This window comes from Vulpes lagopus, chromosome 16 (assembly GCF_018345385.1).
Source record: "Vulpes lagopus strain Blue_001 chromosome 16, ASM1834538v1, whole genome shotgun sequence".
Classification (NCBI taxonomy): domain Eukaryota; kingdom Metazoa; phylum Chordata; class Mammalia; order Carnivora; family Canidae; genus Vulpes; species Vulpes lagopus.
This window is the reverse complement of record NC_054839.1, coordinates 26,101,999-26,111,105: the sequence shown is the minus strand read 5'-3', so window position 1 is coordinate 26,111,105 and position 9,107 is coordinate 26,101,999. Positions and strand designations below refer to the sequence as shown.

At 33.4% G+C, this 9,107-nt stretch overlaps 1 pseudogene; it reads right to left on the bottom strand.

Annotated features, from left to right (window-relative positions):
• Positions 1–250: 250 nt before the first annotated feature.
• Positions 251–8,424, bottom strand: LOC121476766 (annotated as a pseudogene).
• Positions 8,425–9,107: the final 683 nt, after the last annotated feature.

Below are 9,107 nucleotides of genomic sequence, written 5' to 3'. Positions count from 1 at the left end.
CCTAATGTAGAGGCATTTCTGGTAGGGTAACTACCAAATGTTCAGGTCTTGCTAGCATTTTTTTCTTGACCCAAAATAAACTCACAGAAAATCTGCCCCAGGCCTGAAAATAGAAGTATAGGCTGTTCCATTTTTATCACTCTCTCAAATCTCCTTTCTCCATATATCTGTTCGTTCATTCATTCATTCATTCATTCATTTGATCTTGAGGTGGCCAGAGGATTAGCCCAGTTATTCTCTACATAAGCCATCATCCTACTATTAGAGTATTGGATGGTCTTTTCCTCTTGCAGACACTTTCAAGCTCACTGAGATTCTGTGGACCACTTCCCTTTACTTTGCTGGGTTGGAGGCAGCATGCTGGATATACCATCGCCTTCTCTATGGCATAGGGAGGAAATGGTTTCATGCCATGGCTGCTGAACTTCCACCAGGTAGATAATTCTGATACATCCGTGTCCTGCATTCTGGGTTAAGAGGGACTCAATGGGTAGTAATCTATCCTGTTATACTAATTCAGTGTTATCTTCAAATTTATACATATATGGACATACTTGTGTATTTTTATCTGATTATGGTAAGCAACACAAAATGTGCATCAAGTTGCAAAGTCTTAAATGTTTGAAAACATAAATGGTGAGTTATGATATTTTTGTTAGGATTTTTCATATTTTCTTTTTACTTTCTGAATTTTATAAGTTCTCTGTAATTATATAATATGCTTAGAATCAGAAAAGCAATAAGGAATATTTAAGCACAATGTATCCATTGTTAAATAAATAAATTCTTAATATATTTGCTTCCCTATTATAATTATATATTATAATTATGTAGCATAATTATATGATTATATATAATTCTAAAAATGTTTTATTATTTTTATACTCCAACTGGATACAAATAGTATACAGTAGCTTTAAATCATGTAATTAGAAAAAACACCAGTTTACCCAGAAAAACTTTCATAGTCTGAGTGGCTTAATACTAGGGTACAACTTACTATACAGATGCAAATTTTAGTCTTAAAAAATGAAGTTCACAATTAAGTGATGGATTAAAACTTGGCAAAATCTTTTGTATCCATATTATGTTAAACTATTTTCTACTCCATGACTAAAAAGTAGAAGTGTGTTTGTTAATAAACAGTAATAATGAGTAATGCTAATGGTTCAAGGGTTCAACGTTTTCCAGAAAATTTATAATCAGCTTTAATTCAAATGAATGAATAAGATGATGGGAATTTTAGTCTTGGTGACATGATAAAGTAATATTCTCTTGGCCTAATTTCAGAATATGTGTCAAAAATATATATAACTTTATATAATTATAAATTTACTATTTTTAAAGTGTCATATGCAATTAAAATTACCAAGTAGAATCCAGGCAATAAAAGCAATTGAATGCCCAGAAACACTGAAAAGATAGAGAAAAATCTAAAAATCAAGTCGAATATATCCTGTTTAGTTCAATGGTCATTAGTTTTCCTTTAGTTTCCTTAATAATATAGGCTGTATGCCAAACTTATACATATTTTTAGCTGTATGAAAGTAATTTCATACCTGTTCTACTGGAACATCAGTATTAATAAATGCTTTAAATAAAATAGTAAATTCTTTGGATGTATAAATTTTCTACTTATTTATATTTGTGATTATGTTTTCTTTTGGACAAAATAATGTCCACAAAAATCTACAAGAAAATTAACAATGAATGTTAACAAATAAAATATACGGCTATGGATTCATAAGAAAATTTTAAGGAAAATAATAACATAAAATATGAAAAATAGTGCCAAGATGCTCTTTAATACAAAAATCTGCATGTCATTGATTTCCTCTTTTTCTAAAGTTATGTAATTATATCCAAGTATATAATTTAATCATTTAGAAAATATATTTTGATGGCTTTTTTAAAAAGATTTATTTATTTATTCATGAGAGAGACAGAGAGAGAGAAAGAGAGAGAGTCAGAGACATAGGCAGAGGGAGAAGCAGGCTCCCCACAGGGAGCCTGATGTAGACAGGATCCCAGGATCACACCCTAAGGGGAAGGCAGAAGCTTAACTGTTGAGCCACCCAGGAGTCCCGATTTTGAGGCTTCTTTTTGATAAAAAGAAAGGCTTGATAAGCCAGATTGTCATGACTGACTAAATGGAAGTGAATTTCTCCACCTAACAATATCAAATGAAATTTGACTTACTGCGGTGCCTGTGAACTCAGAAAGAAAATGAGATTCCTACAAATATATGGAAGGAAAAAAATAAAGCAAAATTTGGTGGTAACCTGAGACCAAAGAGGTATGACCATAAACAAGTTCTTAACTTTCTTTACTGAAAATCTTACTCATCCTTTCTCTTCTCCTCATTCAAAAACTTAAACAAATATGATATATATGATTTCTGTTGATGGTTATTTAAGAAAACAAGGAAATTAAATGTCTTATGGTTGAAAAGACTTCAAGTTGATATTGGTAATTTAATGAAAAGAGAGCATTAGTGCTGGAGGTGACAAATCAAATATAAATATTCTTAGAGATTTTCTATTCAAGACATGTATTTTTTTTCAACATAAGTGAGATTTAGGATGAAGTCAAGATACTAAAATATAAGAAAAAAATGTTGAGGTTATCTGTGTCTCAGACTCAAATACTCAAAGACCATAAAATTAGTAACAAGGCATAGAGGCAGTACAATGAAATGATAGTAATGGTATGAGAATTTGAATGTGCATACTCAGAGTGAACAATTTCAGTAAAAAGCATGTGTACACACACACATGCACACACAAAAAAAACACTTTTTCAGGCAAAAAAGAAAACAAAAACATGAATACACACACACAACATACACACACATACTTTTCCACTCTCTTAGTACAATACAATATACCAAAGATACTAGCTTGATAATGGTCTGTTTCTTCTACAAAATTAATTGGCCATTACCCAAATTGCTCTTCTCAGAGACAACTGGCCTATGTACACTTAATTTGAAAGATCACCATTTAGATTCATGACCAAAACCTTTCTTTCTGAAAGACTACTAAATATATTTTCAATATTTCTAATCAATACTAGCCAAGAGAGATTGGACACCATTCATCATTTAGCAAATGCGACAGAACAATTTGGATCATCCCTTAAATATTTGTGTCCAAGTTACACAGCCAACAATGTTGCAGAACTGAGAAATAATGCTTTTATTGCTTCAGAATTGGTTGTAGTTCAAGTTTATTTAAATAATAAATTGAGAGAAGTTACATTTAAAGGTTGTTCTATTTGGAGTCATTTGTTCCTTGGTTATTTTTTATAAATGCCAAAGTTATGTCATCTTGACCTTATCCAGGGTTTAAGAAGGTTCTTTTCTATGGGCTTCTTTCAATAGTTTCTCTACTTGTAGTTTGAATACTCAGTATTACCAGTGAGGTTTTAGAAAACTTCCTGTTTAACAAGGAAGTTAAATGTCCTGTCCTTTCTTTTGTGGATAATACTTTAAATTATTTTTCCCCCTCAATTGGATGTAAGTGAAGTTAAAAAAAAAAAAAGAATGATTAACTGTCATCAGAGATTAAAGTTTCAACATTAAGTTACACATATCAACTGAAAAATATCTCAAGTGAGTTCTAATAATCACCAAGCACTATACTCACAATTTGCCTTAGATGATTTGTTTTCTGAAGTAGCTCTGGAAATTTTATTTGTGTGTCTAAGCTTTTCTGGTTATATTGTAAATTGTCTTTTCTCTTTTATTATTTATATTGGAAATACTTTTGATTTAGTTCATAATCTTCCTGCAAAAGATACATTGTACATTTGTGCTTCTTCATACATAATACATAACAATAAGCAAAATTTACAGCAGTGTAAGCAAAAGAATAGTTAGCTTTACTGCAATATACAAAGTTCAGCCAATTCAGCAAAAGCCTTGAAACTCTAGAAGAAACACTTCACAAGCTGCATATGTTATAATAAGCGCTTCAAAGATGTGTATGTATATATATACATATATATATATTTTTTTCTTCAGAGAAGATTGAATGGTTTAGTAAATTGAAAGTGGCAAGTGAAACACAGTGCTCTCTGTATTGTAGTAATGGTGTTTGGTATGGCAGTTCCAAGTCTAAGACCTTCCATAGATTTTGTTAAAGGAAAATACGACTAGTTTCAAATTTCCATATAAGGACTAAAGCTAGTTGGTTGCTTTATATGTTGAGTGTATTGGTTGAGTGTATACAAAGAAAATATTGAACAGAGCCTTTCTTCCCCTTCAGCTCAACTAAACTTTAGATAGGTATCTTCTTGACTACAAACTCTGACGTTCCTTTTCTTATTTACTTTAGAAACTACAATTGTGAATTAATTTTTCTCCTTTTTTATTTTTATTTATTTATGATAGTCACACACACAGAGAGAGAGAGAGAGAGAGAGAGGCAGAGACACAGGCAGAGAGAGAAGCAGGCTCCATGCACCGGGAGCCCGACGTGGGATTCGATCCTGGGTCTCCAGGATCGCGCCCTGGGCCAAAGGCAGGCGCCAAACTGCTGCGCCACCCAGGGATCCCAATTTTTCTCCTTTTTAAGATGTGAATCTTCACCCAGCCTTTTGCCGGTTTTACAAACCCAGGTATATTTTTCACAAGGATCTGGTAGCTATCTCTTTGAAATGTAATCCTCAAGAATAAGAAAGAATTTCTTATCCCCGACTCTTTGAGAGTGGATAAAAGACCAACTTAAGAAGTACCAGTTAGCAAACAAGATGGCCTCATTGTATTGACCAACCTCCCTTTCCTGTAACATCCTCCAGAATTTTTCTAGTATCTCATCCCAGTGTTTAAGAATCCTCCTGCCTTTTATGTCAGTGGAGTTGAGTTCAGTCCTTCTGTCCTATTGAAATAATCTTGACTCCTATTCCAATAGTCTTGAACATGGTCTCATTGCCTGTTTAATTCCATCCAATGAATTTTTTTAACAAGTCTTTGTCTAAAATTACTTTGTGCAATAATCTTTGAGGGAGGCGCCATTTCAATGAAACTTCAGCTTCAGGAATGATCTAGTCAGTCTATATTTGAGTGTGATAATCGATGCTTTCCTAATTGCCTATGCAATTACTAAGGATTTGAAAAAGTGGTTTTTTATTCTCTCATTCAAATATTTTACTTTTAACAGCTATAGCTGATTATTCCTTGGTTTTTATTTTCTGGCCCTGAACAACAACAACAAAGATATCTACAGAAGAAATTCAGCTCTTGTATTCTGAAACATCATTCTACATATAACAATTTTCCTGAGCTTCCTTCTCTTCAAATATATGACAAGGGCTAGATTTTTTTTTTTTTTTGTCAGTTTCAGCACATAAGCTTCATTCAGATATCCTTGGTCCTCTTTGCTCTTAAAGGGAGAAGGATTATTTTTAAAAATTTAGTTTAGTTTTAACAGGGATTTACATCTTACACTATGGGGGTCATATATCCCAATGAAAATTCTATGTGAGGAATAAAAATTATTCTTCAAAAACTCCACCTTTACATAGACAATTGAAATTCTAAATTTCTAAGGGTTTATGGAATCCTTCAGCTGGGAGATATATATTACCTAACACAACTCTGCTTCCAACAACAGGTCCTCTGCAACTGAGTTAATGGAACAATATAGCTGTTCTCTGCCTCAGCATTGGACCTCAGCATTGCCTCAGCATTATTCCCTCTGCTGTTACTGCTTCATATTCCCCAACTCCTATGTAACTTGAAGGTGTTTCAATGTTAATCTGGTTCTACTACTTTAAAATCCTCCCATAAATTCAGAGATATTTACCTATAATATTGTATTTCCTAAGTCAATAGACATTTTCAACCAAAAGTGGGTTAAATTACACTTGAAATTTAACTTGTTCTCTGTTGTTGATCATTACAGTTAGATTTCCTATTGGAACTATTGCTTTACAAAATCTTTAGCAGGTTTTTATGTCTGCTTTAGCTGAATTCACTTTTAAATGAACTCGAAATATTTCCTTATATCTTTTCTATGCTTATTTTCTCAATTGTTTCATTTTTGCTCATACTTACTACCTATTGAAGAATCTGCCTAGAATTGCTCTATTCATACATCTGAAATACTATTATTCCATCAATAATTAATATTTTATTCTTTTGTACTTGGTAAATTACTACCAATATTCCCAAAAGATCCCCACCAAAGTCTCCACAAATTGAGTGGCCCATGACAAAGTTTCTTTTGCCTTATCAATAAAACTCCAGGGAGTTTGAAAAGTTCTTGCCTGTTATATCTCAGCCTGATTAATCTTGAGCCAAGTGATCATCTTTTATCTATGTTCCTTTAGTAGGGATTTGAGACATATTGCTAGAGAATTGACTGACAGAAATGATTATCAGCATTGTGACAATGATTTAACTTATCCCTGGACAAGGGAAGAGAACATATGGTCAATGATTCCACTGGTACAGAACTGACATTCATTCTTGCTCTTGTTTTATGCTAGAACATAACTTTGCAGTTAAAAAAAATCTCATCATGTTTCCTGAAAATTATTCTTAAAACTTCATAGCCCAATTGATCTAGGTGGACAAATTTATTCCTTTCCTTGCCTGTATAATACTAAATAACAAAAACAAAAAACAACTTATGTTATTCCAAAATAGAGCAATTGACACCAAGCTGTTTTCTTTTATAGACCAGATATTAAATAGAAAGTGTGAACCATTATCAGCATGCTAAACATTATACAATATTTGTAGTCTTAAATAATCCCATGTTCTACTACCTTATTTTTTAATGTAACACCAAATTTTCCAGAATTTATATTAAATATACTGTTTCTAAAATATGTTACCCTTTATACAATAATTTTATTATTTTATTTCAAAGTTTTTTCATCCTGTCTTTATACAAGACTTCAGTAGAAGTCAGAGTCCTGAATTTTCCAGTTAGAAACTTCTGCCCTGGGCAGCACAGGTGGCTCAGTGGTTTAGCGCCGCCTTCAGCCCAGGGCATGATCCTGGAGACCAAGGATAGAGTCCCATGTCGGGCTCCCTGTAGGGAGCCCAGTTCTCTCTCTGCCTGTATCTCTGCGTCTCTGTGTGTGTGTGTGTGTGTCTCATGAATAAATAAAATCTTAAAAAAAAAAAAGCTTCTGCCCTACTTTTCTGATTAAGTTTCTTCTCAATATTCATGGCCAACATCTGGTGTTTAAATGAAAGGCTTTTTGTCTTTTCAATCACTTGTTGATAGGGTGAGACTTCATTGTTACCCATAACCACATGGCCTAATTAGAATCAATCTTGGCATCCAGTCTTGTATTTCTAATCAAATTAGAAATCTACTTTTCAACTTCTTTCAGAGTCATGTTCAGTTTGTCTGCCAACATGTTAATGCAGATACACAGGTGGATGTGACAGAAAGTCTCAAATATGAAGAGGCGAGCACTTTCAATGAAATTCTCAAGAATTTCTCAAGCCAACAACAAGTCATTCACAAAAAGCTGATTCACATTCCTTCAGCTTTTTCTGAAGCCTGTCAAAGTCAAAGTTAACATATAAGCATTTAACATATTCTGTACTTGGGTCTTTATATGCGTAAGACTCTGTTAAATAACTTTAACCACATATTTTAGCACCTGCTGGCATTTTTGAACATCTTTGTTTGTAATGATGGCTATAGTCAAATAGTGCAGAATATGTGGACGCATTGTCTGAAATACATTAAGAGATGGTGGCTGGTAAAGGAATGATCAATAATGCTATTGTGCCCTTTGAAGTAGTTGAAGAAAACAGAGACCAGTGGATGAGCCATGTTTGCTGCTAAAGAGACTGAAATGGAAAACTCACAGAATTATTATGTATAGTCTCTTTTAACCATAACTGCATCTCAATTTTACATTAATATTTCAGAGGTTAGTTTTCCTCTGAGTGAACTCAAATCATTTCTGCTTTGCTGGGACCAACACTCTAAAGAAGTAGATATTCTTCTGCTCCAGAGTGATTCCAACATTCATATTGGAAATTTGCATACCTGTAAAGTGCAAATCCCTGCCTAAATACTCCTTCTTAAAACCCTGCCTATCCACCAGGTGGTCAAACAGCATCTGACCATCTCTGGTTGACTGCATCTGCCTTGTAGTTTCTGAATCTTCAAATGTCTTCACAATTGGTTCAATTTATGCCTGAAGCTATTCCAGTTGTACAACAAATGTGGCACTTTTCTCATTTAAAGCATGTGGAATATCATCAAAATAAAGGTTTTATATACATTCATAGAAAAGTCTATCATGTTGGTATCACTAAGAAGATCAAATTTTCCTTGTAAAAATTCTTTTTCTTTATATATCTCTTGATGGAGAGAAACTCAGCGGTAGAAAGACTAGATGCCAATCCAAAAAGTGTGCAATGGAAATAGTCAATTTGTTCTCCGGCATCTTGTCAAGGACAGGATTTCTCCTACCTTCCTGACATAGGGATAGGAAAGATGCACAAATTCAATAAATCTAAAATAACTCTTACTATGGAGGACAGACTTTAAGGTGACCTCCATGGTCTCTGTCTCCTGCTGTTCATATTCTTGTATAATCCTTCCCTTTCAGTGTGAGAAGACATGTAATTTGCTGTAAACAATGTAATAATGCAAAGTTGATAAGATACTTGTGATTATATTTACAAAAGATTGCTAATATTGTAGTACCCACCTGGATAGACTCTCTCTCTCTTGCTCTCTTTTCCTTCCCATCTCCCTTTCCCGGTCTCTTTCCATTACTGATTTTGAAGTGGCAAGCTGCCATGTGTCTTATAGCTATAAGAAAATAAGTTATTCCAACAAATTGAGAAAGCTCAGAGGTGGATTTTCCACCAGTTAAGCCTCTGAAAAAGAAGGCAGTCTGGCTCATGCTTCAATTGCAGCCTTGTAAGCCCTCAAGGAGATAACAGTTAAATCTTGCCTGGACTCCTGAGTTACAGAAACTATGAAATAATAAATGTGTGCTTTAAACTACCACATTTATGATAATTTACATAATCATTTATGATAATTTACTAAATTATGAATACACCTATAAATGCTACTTTTTTGTTGTTATTTTTCTGTTTCACATACTAACATCATTGT